Genomic DNA, 16,662 nt, shown 5'->3' on the forward strand with positions numbered 1-16,662 from the left:
AAATGAATTATTAAAGAAAAGTAACCGTGAGAAAATAGCCAATTTAGCGCTCTAATGCCAGCTTAATACCAGCCTTTAAAGAAAATTTCGAAGTTTGAAGGAAAATTGGAAATTCAAAATTGCAAAATTGTCTTTAGTACCAGACGAAGTTCATGATAAGCGCATTATTTTTGAAATTAACAAATTTTAAGCCATTTTGTGGGAGACACGAATTTAGTAATACGTGGTTTTAGTGCCATATAGGGTTCACTTTTTTTTGAGTGCATTTAAAAAATAGTGATAAAAAAACGCTTTCAACAACATCGAGAGGTGAAAATAACTACATTTTTTCCTTTGCTACCGTTGTATTCATTTTCGAAAAACTTGCAAGTGGTACACGCAAAAAAATAATTCTTTCCTCCCAAACGAAATTTTAGACAAACAAAGTTCGTTTCTCATTTGCTGTAAGGAAGTGTATTTGGAAGAAAAGTATATACTTTTTGTGATAAACGTTTATTCTTTTCCAGGATGTAAAAAAAAATTCATAAAGACTAACTGAAAAAATATTTTTTTAGCTAATTGCATTTTCCCTCACATCTTTCTCACTACCACTAAGTTTTTTTTTTGTCTTAGCACCTTTTTCTGTAATACAAACAATGTAGAAGAAATTATACGATTTTATAAATTTTTAAAATTTTTTTACCTTTCGCCTGGACGGAGAATCGAACCGCGGACCATGCACTTTGTAAGCCAACACACTAACCACTGAGCTATCTACCTGTTATGGTCATCAATAGATAAATATCCATATAAGTTATATTTATATAGCATACCTTGCGGCGCCCACGAACCGAATAAACAAAGTTTATTTAACAGAAACAAACATTTAGTTTGGCATCGTGGAGTAGTGGTTGCTACGTCCGACTTGCATGCCAAGGGTCGTGGGTTCGATCCCTGCTTTTTTTCATATATTCCAGATATGTTCGGAAGATTCCGAAAAAATGTTCAACATTACATTGTAGTATATTAAATTTTGAACTGTAAAATGTGTCTTATTAAAGACCTAAAGTCAGAAAAGAACAGTGTTTGATATAAACGAAATGGACTGTGTTGTTGTTTCAAAAATAACTTTTTTTATTGAAAAAATAAAAATTTTGTAACAAACGAATTTTTTTGGTGATAAAAGTTTAAAATTTTCGAAGCAATTCAAAAAACTCTAACAAAAGAAAAACGTTTTCGGTACACGTTTTCCAAACGTTTTTTTTCTTTGCGTGTATGAATAGTGAACTGTTTTACAAAAACAAATGAGAAAAACGAGTTTATGTGACGACAGCATCAACACTTCTTAAAGAGTTTATATGGCAACACTAATAGAAATGAATTCAAAGCTAACAAAATAGAGAGAGCATTTACTATGTGTGTGTATGTGTGTTCTTGGGTAAATGACTGTTCGAGAGAATATGTTGTCATAATGTATTAACAGAAAGAGGGTGGTGTGTTTATATGGTATGTCTGTAGTATTGCATCGAATGCTTCGTAATGTTGACTTCCTACAATAACATAATAATATATATGATGAAGCAACAGCAAAAACAACATCGGTCACATGAATACCGAACCTAGCCTAACATTATTGAAAACTTGCACATTCCATTTGCGCATGACTCACACATACAAGCATATAACTTGTTTCGTTGATGATTTTGTGTATGATGATGCGCCTATGTAGTAACCTGAAGTGCAGTCGGGATCTAGGAATGCAAAGACATATGGGTGTGTGTGTTTATATTATTACCCTCTGCTAATTGTGCTGTTTTGGGATCAGCGTTTTCTTTGTCAATTCCTCTTCTTCTTACTATTAAATTAGAGACATATAGAGAATATAAATTTTTGGTTATTTTCTGTTTTAATCAGGTACTTATAGTTTTTGTTGTTCTTCTATATCATTGTGTCTGATAGGTCTTCTATATTTTATTGCTATTCGATTTTCTTTGTGTTTTGGTTTTTATTTACTTTGTTTTATATTCTCCAATTGAAAAATATAAATAAAACCCTAATGCAATGGCAATAAGTAAATGCAATATAAAGAGAGCTTTTATAAAATAGGGAAATTTTTACTACCATGGCTCTCTTCCCTACAGTGAGAGTCATTTGCACTCAAGTGAGAGACAAAAGAATAACAACAAATTCTTGAGAACAGTAGCCGTATTGAATATGAATAAATGATGAGTAGTTTCCATACAAAAAGGAAAGATTTATTAAACAAAGGCAATATTAAAACTATTCCACATGCCGTAAACAAAATGTAAATATTGCTGGTAATAAACATGGTCGAAGGTATTGCGTAGAATAAATCGATACTACATACACTATATAATATAATAACAAATATATACAGCAGTAAGTTCGGCCGGGCCGAATCTAAAATAAATTAACACCACCATGAATCAAATACACTAGTTTCCTTTCCAGGGGGGGTTTGATGGCAGATATTTTCCAAAGCAGATCAGTTCAACCTGTACCCTTCCCGAAGATAAATTTGAAGAGTTTACCTATGAAGACTAGATCAGATTCTGGATTTATAAGAACCATTTTAAGAGGAATCATAAACATATCTTGTAAGTGTGCAAGAATATGATGAAATAACGCCTTGATTTGAAATCTAAAATTTGTAGATTTTTACCCCAATTATTTAAATGATTAGGAGAAGTAAAATCTGGATTTTTTTTTCAGTTTCAAGCAATTTGCATGATCAATGCACTTTCTGTACCCTCAAGATCTGAAATCGGTCTATATGGAGGCCTTACCAAGTGGACCGATAAAAACTAAATCATATACACTGTTTTGTGGGTCTAAAATGCCAGTATATTTTCAATTTGTGGCAAATCGATAAAAACTAAAATTTCTAGAAACCCTAGGAGTTAAATCGGTCTAATGGAGGCTATGCCAAAAACATGGAGTAATACACACCATATTTAGCACATCTAATTGTAGTTCTAGAATTTAGACCGTAAATCGGAGGGCCGGTTTGTAAGGGGACTATATCAAAAACTGTACCGATACACAATATATTCGACACACCTCTTTATGTTCTTAGAATACCGCTAGATTTCCAATTTCAGGCAAATTGGATAAAATCCACGGATTCAGAAGCCCAAGAAGTGAAATCGGGAGATCGGTCTATATGGGGGCTATACCAAAACATGGACCGATACTCACCATTTATGGTTCTAGAATACCTCTGGATTTTCAATTTCAGGCGAATTGGATAAAAACTACGGTTTCTACACGGATGAAAAAGACTGTTTTTCATATGTTTGGCTATAAACATTATATGTTTGGAACACAAATTTTTAAACACAATATTTTTGAGTGCAAGCATATAATGTTCATAAACTAGCATAACATGTTTGGGACATATATGTTAATATGTTAGAACATATTATGTTTGGGAAATAAAATGTTTGTAAATATAATATGCTTGAATGCAAACATATATTAATTTAGAAATAGCCTATAAACATATATGTGTTTAGTAGCTTGGAGCGCTATTTAACAGGGAGCGATATTGAATTAAGTTGGTGGTTGTTTGGGCAATACCCAAAAATATATATGCTTGAAGCAAAATATGTTTGGGAGTATATGTTACAGAAGCGATTTTTTGTGAGGGTGTATATAAAACAAGAATATACAGAAGTAAGTTCGGCCGTGCCGAATCTTAAATACCCACCACCATGAACCAAATATTAGGGTTTCCTTTGAAATTGCAGGAGGGCTTGAGGACTTGAGGACATTTCCCGAAGATACATTTAAAGATTTCAACTATGAGGACTATATCAGATTCTGGATTTATAAGAACCATTTTTGTTTGAGTTTTAGAGGAATCATAACCATCTCTTGTAAGTGTACAAGAAACTTATAAAATAACGTCTTAATTTGAAATCTTAAATCTGTAGATTTTCACCCGAGAAGTAAAATCCGGAAATTTTACATTGAGTTTCAAACAATTTCATGATCAGTGCGCCTTCTATACCCTCACGAAGTGAATTCGGTCTATATGGAGGCATTACCAAATGGACCGATAAAAACTTAATCCGATACACGTTTTTGTGAGCCTAAAATACATGAATATTTACAATTTCAGGCAAATCGGATAAAAACTACGGTTTCTAGAAACCCAAGGAGTTAAATCGGGAGCCGATTTAACTGTTTTCGGCACACCTCTTTATGGCCCGAAAATACCTCTAGTTTTCCAATTTCAGACAATCCAATTTGGATAAAAACTTCGGATTCTAGAAGCCCAAGAAGTAAAATCGGGATATCGGTCTATATGGAGGCTATACCAAAACATGGACCGATACTCACCTTTTGTGGCGCACCTCTTTATGGTATTAAAATACCTATACATTTCCAATTTCAGGTAAATTGAATAAAAACTGTGGTTTCCATAAGCCTAAGAAGTAAAATTGGGAGATCGGTCTATATGGGGGCTATACCAAAACATGGACCGATACTCACCATTTTTGGCACACCTCTTTATGGTCATAAAATACCTCTAGATTTCAAATTTCAGGCAAATTGGATAAAAACTACGATTTCTATAAGCCCAAGACCTCAAATCGGGAGGTCGGTTTATATGGGGACTATATAAAAACCTGGACCGATATAGCCCATCTACGAACTTGACCTGCCTGCAGACAAAAGACGAGTTTGTGCAGAATTTCATCACGATTGCTTCATTATTGAAGACTGTAGCGTGATTACAACAGACAGACGGACATCGTTATATCGTCTTAGAATTTCTCCCTGATCAAGAATATATATACTTTATATAGTCGGAAATCGATATTTCGATGTGTTACAATTGGAATGGCAAACTTATTATACCCCCGTCACCATTCTATGGTGGTGGGTATATAAAAAATTGGAATGTAGCGAATTTTTACATTCGTTTAGTTATTTTTTGAACGAACACTTGCAAACTTTTTTGAATTTTAGAATTTATTTATGTTGTTGCTTTTATTACTAAATTGGGTTAAAATGTGAAGAGTGTATAGCACAATGTGATTGTTAGCAATGGAGATAAACGATTGCAACGGCATCTATTGACAAAATACGAAAAGATTTTTGCGAGTACTTAATATATCTTCATACACAAACACAAGCTATAATTTCACTGTTATCTCTTTACACTCGAGTTGATGAAATCCCTTCCATCGAAAATCAAGCAATACAAAGTTTCATATTTTTGTGAATTTATTAGGTTAAAAAGCATTTGCATATGCAAGAAGAAAAACTAGTTTAAATCCCATCAAATATGTTAATATACTCAGTGATGCCAACCAAAGACAATAAAGTTTCGAAGATAGGAAATTGGCTACTGAGGAGATCAAAACATTTACGGTGTTAGTTTCATACTTTTCGTTTATCGAACCAAACGCGTATACGACAAGTACTGACATAGCATTAAAATGCAAATAAAAAGAAATGAAATGCACGAAATAAATTTCAATAAAGGGGAAAATGTATTTTTTTTTTGTTGTTGCCTAAAATTTAACATTGTTTCATTAAGAAAATTAAGTTCTTCATTTAAAAAATAAAAACAAAAAACAAATAAAAAAAATTACAAACATGTATGGTACTAACATGGTAAATGCAACATTTGGAATGACGCAAGCCAATTTCCTATCTTCCTAATTGTCTTTGATGCCAACTCCCGATTGTCTTTGATGCCAACTCCCGAAGGGCAAAAACTTCAAAAATTTTGAATTCTGAACTTCACTGCCACTTAAACTTCAATATACCATTTAAAAACCAAAAAAAAAAACTTTCAAAGGTGTTTAACAAATTTCAAACTATCGTTTTTCAGAGAAGAAAAAATTTTTCGACATAAAATGTGGAAATATTTTAATATTTATGAGTGCCCTTGTGAATTTTTTGAATTTAATACAAACGTTTTTAATGGCATCTTTATCAAGTTCATAAATTCTCCACTCGTCGCTAGACTTTTCAAAAAACACCGCAAATAATAATATTGATTAAAAAAAGGATCAATACCACCTTCATAACAATCAAATTCGATATTTGGCAATGTAATGGAGTCACTCAAACTCAATACTGTTCAAATTGAAAACAGCACCAAGTTGGTGCTCTTTTTTTAAAGGAACTAAAAAAGCAATTTGGTGCTTTTTGGAAATTGAAAAGCACCAAATTGGCATCACTGAATATACTGAAGTATATTAAGTCAAGAGTATTCCAATTATCCTGCTGAAGACAAACAAAGATGTGAACCACAATCGTAATGTAGAGCAAAATGGATTGAATAGAATTTTTCAATATTGTAATTAAAGGACATTAAGCTAATGTACAATAATGTAGGGTGGGTCGAAAATTAATCTAATGACCTTTTCAATTGTAATAAAAAGAGCAACATATACGAAATTGTTTGCATAACTGCACGGCAGCTTTTGAGTTTAGGATCCCTGACGGAAGTATAAATTGTTTTACCGTCTCGGCTCGGGGGGATTCATTAATTTAAATTAAAAATTAAATAACATATATTTCATTTCGCAGTTTGTCACGAACTTGGTCTTAACGATTTATCATCGAATACCGAAGCTATTATTCATCCATGTTCCGAATAGCACAATTTTTCCTTCGGCTCCTTTTTCTTAACCCTAAACAAATTTGCAGGATAGTTCCCTTAAATAAGAAGATCAAATTGAAATTGGATTGAAGTCCGAGTGCATTACAAATACTTGGTTATAAGACAATTGAATTATTGATATTATCGTTTCCGAATATTGGAACATGGAGCTATAAATCGGGAGACTCTTGTCGTTAAGATATCAATGAGTAATTTTTCACCTCGCCTTGGGTGGTCTTGAAAATTGTCAAAATGAAAATTTTGTTCAAGAGTACTCCAGCGATTAGAAATCAGGCGAGACGTATATATATCTCCAACTATATTTATAAACCGGTATGATTGAAATATGTTCAGATTTAAATAAAGTTTCGATATACAGTTAAACCTCTCAAACTTGGACAATCCGAGAACGTTTGCTATTTTATCACCTTACAACTAACCTTTCATAAATACACCTCCACTTTTGAGAGGTTTCACTGTTATAACCTATATTAAATTATAAATCTTCATAACATATTTCAGAGGAGAAAATAAATTTTTCGACATTAGATCTGGAAATATTACTATTCTACTATTTTAATATTTGGCGGGAGTCTATTTCTTATTTCAATTATGAGTGCTTCCGTTAATTTAATACAAATCGTTAATTTAATAGGATCAAAAATTCTGCTCTCGTCGCTAGACTTTTCAAAAGAATACCCTAAATAACAACATTCAATAAAAAAGGATAACACCACCTTCATAACAGTCAAATTCTATATTTGGTATATAGTTGAGTTTCTTAAGCTTTTGACAGTCTAATCAGAATTTTTGTATGAAAAGATGTCGTCAATTAAACTAAATACTGTTCAAATTGAAAAAAAATACCAAAAGCACTAAATGAAAATGCCAGAAAGCACCAAGTTGGTGCTTTTTTGAAAAGGCACTAAAAAGGCAATTTGGTGCTTTTTGGAAATCAAAAAGCACCAAATTGGCATCACTACTACAAATAATCATGCCGCTTAAGATCTCTTTATACACACTCTATATTTCAAACACACACACACACAAGCAGTCTCATATATATTACATGTTCCAAGTTATAGTTTTTTGTCCTCGTGGAAATTAGTTTTTCCTAAATTTTCGTTACTCTCTATGTTGATTCTCCTCCGCTGAGAGTTAAATTGTGTGAGTGTAGATGCGTTTATTTTTTTTTTCACTTCCAATTGAATTTCCAATGCTTGTGATGCATCAATTCAGTTTTACTCCTCCCTTCTGACATCCCAAATAGTTCTTATCATCAGTCTAGTGGTTCTTTTGTACTCACTGTCTAGTTTAATAAACGATATGTTTTAGGTGGGTGAGTAAGTGAGAAAGAGAGGGAGAGCAAAGCATTGTAAGAGGGGTGATACAAGAGATTTAAATGATTTTAAATTATATGTGTGTGTGTTTGAGGCAAGAGTAGTAGGGTGGTGTGGGCTAGGCGCATATCTAACGGTATATTTCCCATTGGTGTGTATTCACTTGCACTTGAACTATTTTGTTGTTCTCCCTTAATGTCAGCCATCCCTTTTGCTTAAGCGCCATTATCATCATCATCATTATCATCTTCATTGTATGACATAATACTACAACTATAACATAATAAATGTACTCTCTCACACTTATATACATATAACTGTTCATTTGTACTCTTGTTTGTTAGAGGTGGGGATTTGTAGTTACATTTAAATCCTACAAAAAATTCCTTTGTGGGACCCTCTTTCAAATTTGTTCAGGGATATTGAGATTTTTTTTTACGTATTAATGGACTGCAAATTATGCTATTCATATCCCCTAGCAGTGATTTCTTTAAAGTTTCATTTATGTTAAATTTAGTAGAAACTATGTATATGATTTTTATCATAAAGTTTTTGCCAATAATTTTGGTTCCCTGGTTTTTACATTTTTGTGTTTTTGTTGATTCAAATTCCTACAGCGCATGTTACTGGGTTTCCATTTCTGCATCGAGTGGAATATTTTGTAAACAAGGACATGTGTATTTCTTCTCCTATGAAATACATTTTTCTTGATTTCGTGTTATTTAGAATGATGATTTAATAAAAAATTTAATACAAATAAATTTGTAATTATACAATTATTTTTCGAGCTTTATGGACAGATATAGATTAAGGAACATGGTTAATAGAGCCATTGAAAAGAAAACGCCAGATACAAATCTATACACGCCTGGACTGTACATGTTTCGGTTCGGGCGAATGAAACTTTCCACAGCCTTTTGTATAGATCTAGCTGGGAGAGATAACTCAATTTTGGGCCCTTTATACCAACTCCTTATGGAGAAAACATTTGGAATATTAGAACTGTTTTCTTTTAGGACTGTTTGCAATAATTATGTTATATGAGCTATCCACAACATATTTGCCCTTGTGATCCGTCCAGACAATCTCATCAGTGTAAATCTCACTAGTGTTGCCAGATTCAATTTTTATAAAGTGGGCTTCTTTGATTCACAATAGCAATTTATTGTGAATAATTCATTTAATTAAATTAATTTCCGCAATCAAGTATTTTGAACATTTAATACATGGACGAAAGAGACTGTTTTTCATATGTTTCGGTGTAAAAATTATGTGTTTGGAACTCAAATTTTTTAACACGTTATTTTTAAGTGCAAGCAATCCTATATGTGTTTAGAAAGAGAAACCTTAAGAGTAATCTGCAAGTAAAGGAATGGAAGTAACCAGTTTGGCGCCTTAAAAACATATATGTATATATATACACAAAGAAAATGTCATTATTTTTTTTCTACCAGGTGAAACATAATATGTTAAAACTATACCAACAATATTTTGTTTGGGCCAATCCAGAAAATATATATGCTTGAAGCAAAATGTGTTTGGGGCATATTTACAGAAGCGATTTTTTTGAGGGTGTACACTCAACATTTTATTAATTATCATGGATAATAGAATAGTATTTAAAAAATATTTAAGCAAAGAATAATTTCCTCACCTAATTTACCTCTTTTTATTATATTTTCAGATTTAGATCGTGAAATATACCTCAGAGTTCAAGGTATGTCATGAATATATTATCGATATGTATATAAAATGCGGATTATGTTTGTATATTTGTTTGTTTGTAAACAGATGAACCGATTTACTTATAAGCTCCAGAGAATGTAGAGGGTAATCATCTGGTCGGAGAGAGGAGGGGGAGGCCATTGCCATTCTTTTTGAAAATTGGATCAAAGTTCTTCGATTTGTTTGAGCTCTGCACAAAAATCCGCTATCCAGCAAAAACATTTGAAAGTTGTTCTAAAGGCACAACTTTAAGGCACTTCCAAGAATGTTCTTTATTTGAAGTAGACAAGAAGGACTTTTCATTCAATTTTTTTTTTGAAGTTTTAATGGGCTATTTTAGTTTTTTTTTTTCAAAAAGGTACAAAGTATGAATTAATAATAGGGTACAAATTATTAAAATTTTGTCGAAAAAATGCGAACTTTTGAAAATATTTGAAATCAAACGTTTCAGACCAGCGTTAGAATGCATTAAAGATCATAGAAAATTATTTATTTGGTAAAGTATCACAAAATTATTTATTTGGTAAAGTATCACAACATTTTTTAATTCACATCCAAAACACTGATTTCGGATCACACCTTAAGAGTGGATTCAAATGCAGTGCAATGGCTGTTGAAATGATGCACATCTGTCCTATGAAAAGCCCATGTTAAATTCATTGCTTCAGCGCCTCTTCCGGATCCAAAAAGAACATTTTCTCTACTTTTTGGCGGCGCTGTTTTTGCTGGGTACTTTATTGTCGATATCTGACCTCCCATTTGCCCGACTTTTTAAAAATTGGCCTTAGGTTACCCCATTTGCTTGAAGTTTTTAGGTTTGGTGTGGCGTATATACGAAGATCCGTTAATTTATTTTTATACCCTCCACCATAGGATGGGGGTATATTAACTTTGTCATTCCGTTTGTAACACATCGAAATATTGCTCTAAGACCCCATAAAGTATATATATTCTGGGTCGTGGTGAAATTCTGAGTCGATCTAAGCATGTCCGTCCGTCCGTCCGTCTGTCCGTCTGTCCGTCCGTCTGTGGAAATCACGCTAACTTCCGAACGAAACAAGCTATCGACTTGAAACTTGGCACAAGTAGTTGTTATTGATGTAGGTCGGATGGTATTGAAAATCGGCCATATCGGACCACGTTTACGTATAGCCCCCATATAAACCGATCCCCAAATTTGGCTTGGGGAGCCTCCCGGAGCAGCAAAATTCATCCGATCCGGTTGAAATTTGGTACCTGATGTTAGTATACGGCCTCTAACAACCATGCAAAAATTGGTCCATAATTATATATAGCTCCCATATAAACCGATCCCCAGATTTGACCTCCGGAGCCTCTTGGAGGAGCAAAATTCATCCGATCCGGTTGAAATTTAGTACGTGGTCTTAGTATACGGTCTCTAACACCCATGCAAAAATTGGTCCATGTCGGTTCATAATTATATATAGCCCCCATATAAACCGATCCCCAGATTTGACCTCCGGAGCCTCTTGGAGGGGAAAAATTCATCCGATCCGGTTGAAATGTGGTACCTGATGTTAGTATACGGTCTCTAACAACCATGCAAAAATTGGTCCATATCGGTCCATAATTATATATAGCCCCCATATAAACCGATCCCCAGATTTGACCTCCGGAGCCTCTTGGAGGGGCAAAATTCATCCGATCCTGTTGAAATTTGGTACCTGATGTTAGTATACGGCCTCTAACAACCATGCAAAAATTGGTCCATATCGGTTCATAATTATATATAGCTCCCATATAAACCGATCCCCAGATTTGAACTCCGGAGCCTCTTGGAGGAGCAAAATTCATCCGATCCAATTGAAATTTAGTATGTGGTGTTAGTATATAGTCTCTAACAACCATGGAAAAATTGGTCCATATCGGTTCATAATTATATATAGCTCCCATATAAACCGATCCCCAGATTTGACCTCAGGAGCCTCTTGGAGGAGCGAAATTCATCCGATCCAGTTGAAATTTGGTACATGGTGTTTGGTATATGGTATCTAACAACCATGCAAAAATTGGTCCATATCGGTCCATAATTATATATAGCAAAAGTCATCCGATGCGGTTGAAATTTGGTACATTTTGTCAATATGTGGCCTCTAACAGCCATGTAAAAATTGGTCAATATCGGTCTTTAGTTATATATAGCCGATGACTTATTACACAAAAATTGGTCCATATCGCCAAAAATAATCTACCAAAACTTTATTTCCATAGAAAATTTTGTCAAATTTTATTACTATAGAAAGTTGTGTCAAAATTTCATTTCTATAGAAAGTTTTGTCAAACGTTTATTTCTATAGAAAATTTTGTCAAGTTTTTATTTCTATAGAAAATTTTGTCAAAATTTTTTTTTGTCAAACTATATTATATACGCATTTAATCGGCCTTTTTTTGTTTAATATATTCCCCGTATGGGCTAACTTACAATTTAGAAGACAGTGTTAAAAAGTTTTACGATAACTTGCCATCGGCAAGTGTTATCGAAACCCAAGTAATTCGATTGTGGATGACAGCCTTTAGTAGAAGTTCCTACGCAATCCATGGTGGAGGGTACATAAGATTCGGCCTGGCCGAACTTACGGCCGTATATACTTGTTCAATATTTGGTTGGGGAAGGGACTACCCTCTGTCCGACTTTTTTACGTTAAAAAAAAAACTAAACTTCCCAATTTACTTGAACTTTACAGAGGATGTGAGAACAGGTTGTGAAATTAATATATATATTTTTTAATATATGAATGGAGAAGCTCTCCATTTTGTCCGCCTTTGTTTGTTAAGCACTTAGAGCATTGCATCGGTCATATATTTTTGTGTTCGAGAACATCTCGAAGCCCAACAAGTAAGCAGTGCTGCCGCTAGTGACAAATTGAGTGAAGTAGATTTTGGAAAAAAGTGGAGTAGATTGAATAAAATTGAAGTAGCATACATTTTTGAAAACAAACAATAGAATTCATTTTATTATACCCTCCACCATAGGATGGGGGGTATATTAACTTTGTCATTCCGTTTGTAACACATCGAAACATTGCTCTAAGACCCAATAAAGTATATATATTCTGGGTCGTGGTGAAATTCTGAGTCGATCTGAGCATGTCCGTCCGTCTGTTGAAAAACGCTAACTTCCGAACGAAAGAAGTTATCGACTTGAAACTTGGCACAAGTAGTTGTTATTGATGTAGGTCGGATGGTATTGCAAATGGGCCATATCTGTCCACTTTTACGTATAGCCCACATATAAACGGATCCCCAAATTTGGCTTGCGGGGACTCTAAGAGAAGCAAATTTCATCCGATCCAGCTGAAATTTGGTACATGGTGTAAGTATATGGTCTCTAACAACTATGCAAAAATTGGTCCACATCGGTTAATAATTCAATGATTCAATAGGAAAAACAATTAGGTAATATGGGGAAAAATTTAAAAATTTGAAGCAGAACAAAAAGTGAAGCAGATTTTTGAAAGAAGGAGTGACGAAGTAAATTTTGTGCAAATGAAGCAAAATACTTCGATTGAAGTAGTAGCGGCAGCACTGCAAGTAAGGTAGAGATTTGTAGTCGTTCCCGTTTGGACCGATGTTTGTAAGTTCGAATACAACCATAACTCGTTCTCGTTTGTGTTGTATGAAACGGTCAATCAAACAACTTCAGTCTTCGGGATCAAACACAACGAGTCAAATTGTTTTCGAAAACATAGTGAAGGAATCGAGGATTTCGAATCTTTTTTTGCCCCACGTAGTAACAATAACAACAACTTTTATATGTATTGTACGTTTGTTTAGTTGTAAGTTGATTACCTATGTAAAAAGGTATTAACAGCAAAACAAAATATTGCTCTAGTTTTTAGGAGAAACATTTGGGATGATATTTTTGGGCATTATAGTAAGTAATCGTTAAAAATGCAATTCACTTTTTCGTATAAAAAATAAGGGGCATTCGTATTTAAAGGAAATAAAACATTTTGTCTTTTTCTATAGAAATAAAATTTTGACAAAATTTTCCATAGAAATAAAATTATGAAAACATTTTTTATAGAAATAAAATTTTGATAAAATTTTCTATAGAAATAAAAATTTGATAAAAATTTTTATAGAAATAAAATTTTCACAAAGTTTTCTATAGAAATAAAATTTTGATAAAATTTTCTATAGAAATACAATGTTGATAAAAATTTTCTATACAAATAAAATTTTGATAAAATATGACCCACTTGCAATACCATCCAACCTACATCAATGACAACTACTTATGCTTATGTTTCAAATCGATAGCTTGTTTCGTTCGGAAGTTAGCGTGATTTCAACAGACGGACGGACGGACATGCTTAGATCGACTCAGAATTTCACCACGACCCAGAATATATATACTTTATGGGGTCTTAGAGCAATATTTCAATGTATTACAAATGGAATGACAAAGTTAATATACCCACTTCCTATGGTGGATGGTATAAAAAACAGACAAAAAATACAAAAATAAATTTACTTTTGCTATTTACATATAAAAACATAACAAATTTAAACATTTACCTTGTTAGAATTACTCATTTTATCGTCAATAAGCTTAACTATTAATAACACACTTATATCTAAAGAAACACAAACTGTATGACTTCTTTTCTCATTAAGCATGATTCCATTGTTTGTCATAACATACTCGAGAACTTTGCAAATTCCCGAAACTCCCGCTAAATGTTCGAGTATTCTCGATTATCCCGTTTCACCAAATGCAATCGAATGTTTGCTTGCGACCGAGAATGGAAACAAATGCACAACTTCAATGATGTGACGTCACAACAATATTCACTCGATACTGAATTATTGGGTGTGATTCAAACCATGTCTCATTCATACATTTAGATTCATTCGAACCGATTCTATCAAGCCAGTGTGCTCATTTTATTCATTCGATCAACGAAGATTATTCAGTCTTCTCGAACCGTTTCATGAGTGAAGTTGTGTGCGCTATGAATGAATGTTCTCATGCAATGCTCTATTAAGCACAGTGATTAAACTATACCTCTCCAATTTACTTGAAATTTGAAATTTATATTGGTTTTCTGATTTTTTTTTGACATTTTGAAGGGATGAGACATCCCAACATTTAACAAGTATATACGGCCGTAAGTTCGGCCAGGCCGAAGCTTATGTACCCTCCACCATGGATTGCGTGGAAACTTCTTCTAAACACTGCCATCCACAATCGAATTACTTAAGTTGTGGTAACGCTTGCCGATGGCAAGGTATCTTAAAATCTCCTAACACCATCTTCTAAATTGTATGTAAGTCCTTACGTGGTATATATTAAATCAAAAAAGATCGATCAAATACGTATGTAATTCAGTTTGACAAAATAGACATAAAATTTTGACAAAATTTTCTGCAGAAATAACATTTTAACAAAATTTTCTATAGAAATAAAATTTTCACAAAATTTTCCATAGAAATAAAAATTTTGACAAAATTTTCTATAGAAAGAAAATTTTGACAAAAATTTCTACAGAAATAAAATTTTAACAAAATTTTCTATAGAAATAAAATTTTGACAAAATTTTTATAGAAATAAAATCTTGGTAGATTATTTTTGGCTCGAGTGGCAACCATGATTATGAACCGAATAAAATTTGAACAAAATTTTCTATAGAAATAAAATTTTGACAATGATGAAAATTATGAACCGAATAAAATTTTAACAAAATTTTCTATAGAAATACAATTTTGGTAGATTATTTTTGGCTCGAGGGGCAACCATGTTTATGAACCGATATGGACCAATTTTTGTGTGATTGGAGATCGGCTATATATAACTATAGACCGATATGGACCAATTTTGGTATGGTTGTTAGCGGCCATATACTAACGCCACTTTCCAAATTTGAACCTGTTCGGATGACTTTTGCTCCTCCAAGAGGCTCCGGAGGTCAAATCTGGAGAACGTTTTATATGGGGGCTATATATAATTATGGACCGATATGGACCAATTCTGGCACGGTTGTTAAAAATCATATACTATTTAACACCATGTTCCAAATTACAACCGGATTGGATAAAATTTGCTTCTCTTGGAGACTTCGCAAGCCAAATCTGGGGGCTATATATAATTATGAACCGATGTGGACCAATTTTTGCATGGTTGTTAGATACCATATACCAACATCATGTACCAAATTTCAGCCGGATCGGATGAAATTTGCTTCTCTTTGAGGCTCCGCAAGCCAAATCTGGGGATCGGTTTATATGGGGGCTATATATAATTATGGACCGATGTGTACCAATTTTTCCATGGTTGTTAGAGGCCATATACCAACAACGTGTACAAAATTTCAGCCAGATCGGATGAAATATGCTTCCGTTAGAGGCTCCACAAGCCAAATCAGGGGATCGGTTTATATGGGGGCTATATATAATTATTGACCGATGTGGACCAATTTTTGCATGGTTGTTAGAGACCATATACCAACATCATGTACAAAATTTCAGCCGGATCGGATGAAATTTGCTTCTCTTTGAGGCTCCGGAAGCCAAATCTGGGGATCGGTTTATATGGGGACTATATACAATTATGGACCGATGTGGACCAATTTTTGCATGGTTGTTAGAGACCATATACCAACACCATGTACCAAATTTCAGCCGGATCGGATGAAATATGCTTCTGTTAGAGGCTCCACAAGCCAAATCTGAGGGTCCCTTTATATGGGGACTATACGTAAAAGTGGACCGATATGGCCCATTTTCAAAACCGTCCGACCTACATCAATAACAACTACTTGTGCCAAGTTTCAAGTCGATAGCTTGTTTCGTTCGGAAGTTAGCGGACGGACGGACGGACGGACATGCTTAGATCGACTCAGAATTTCACCACGACCCAGAATATATATACTTTATGGGGTCTTAGAGCAATATTTCGATGTGTTACAAACGGAATGACAAAGTTAATATACCCCCCATCCTATGGTG

General features: G+C 33.7%; 1 long non-coding RNA gene across 1 annotated transcript in view; it reads left to right on the top strand.

Moving 5' to 3' along the window:
* The window catches only part of LOC142226320 (uncharacterized), a 173,341-nt gene that overhangs the window by 25,839 nt on the left and 130,840 nt on the right, over positions 1-16,662 (top strand). The window contains exon 2 of the long non-coding RNA XR_012719654.1: positions 9,650-9,682. This is a non-coding gene — a long non-coding RNA (uncharacterized LOC142226320). The remainder of the gene's footprint in view (positions 1-9,649; positions 9,683-16,662) is intronic.

Source organism: Haematobia irritans, chromosome 2, assembly GCF_050003625.1.
Source record: "Haematobia irritans isolate KBUSLIRL chromosome 2, ASM5000362v1, whole genome shotgun sequence".
Lineage (NCBI taxonomy): Eukaryota > Metazoa > Arthropoda > Insecta > Diptera > Muscidae > Haematobia > Haematobia irritans.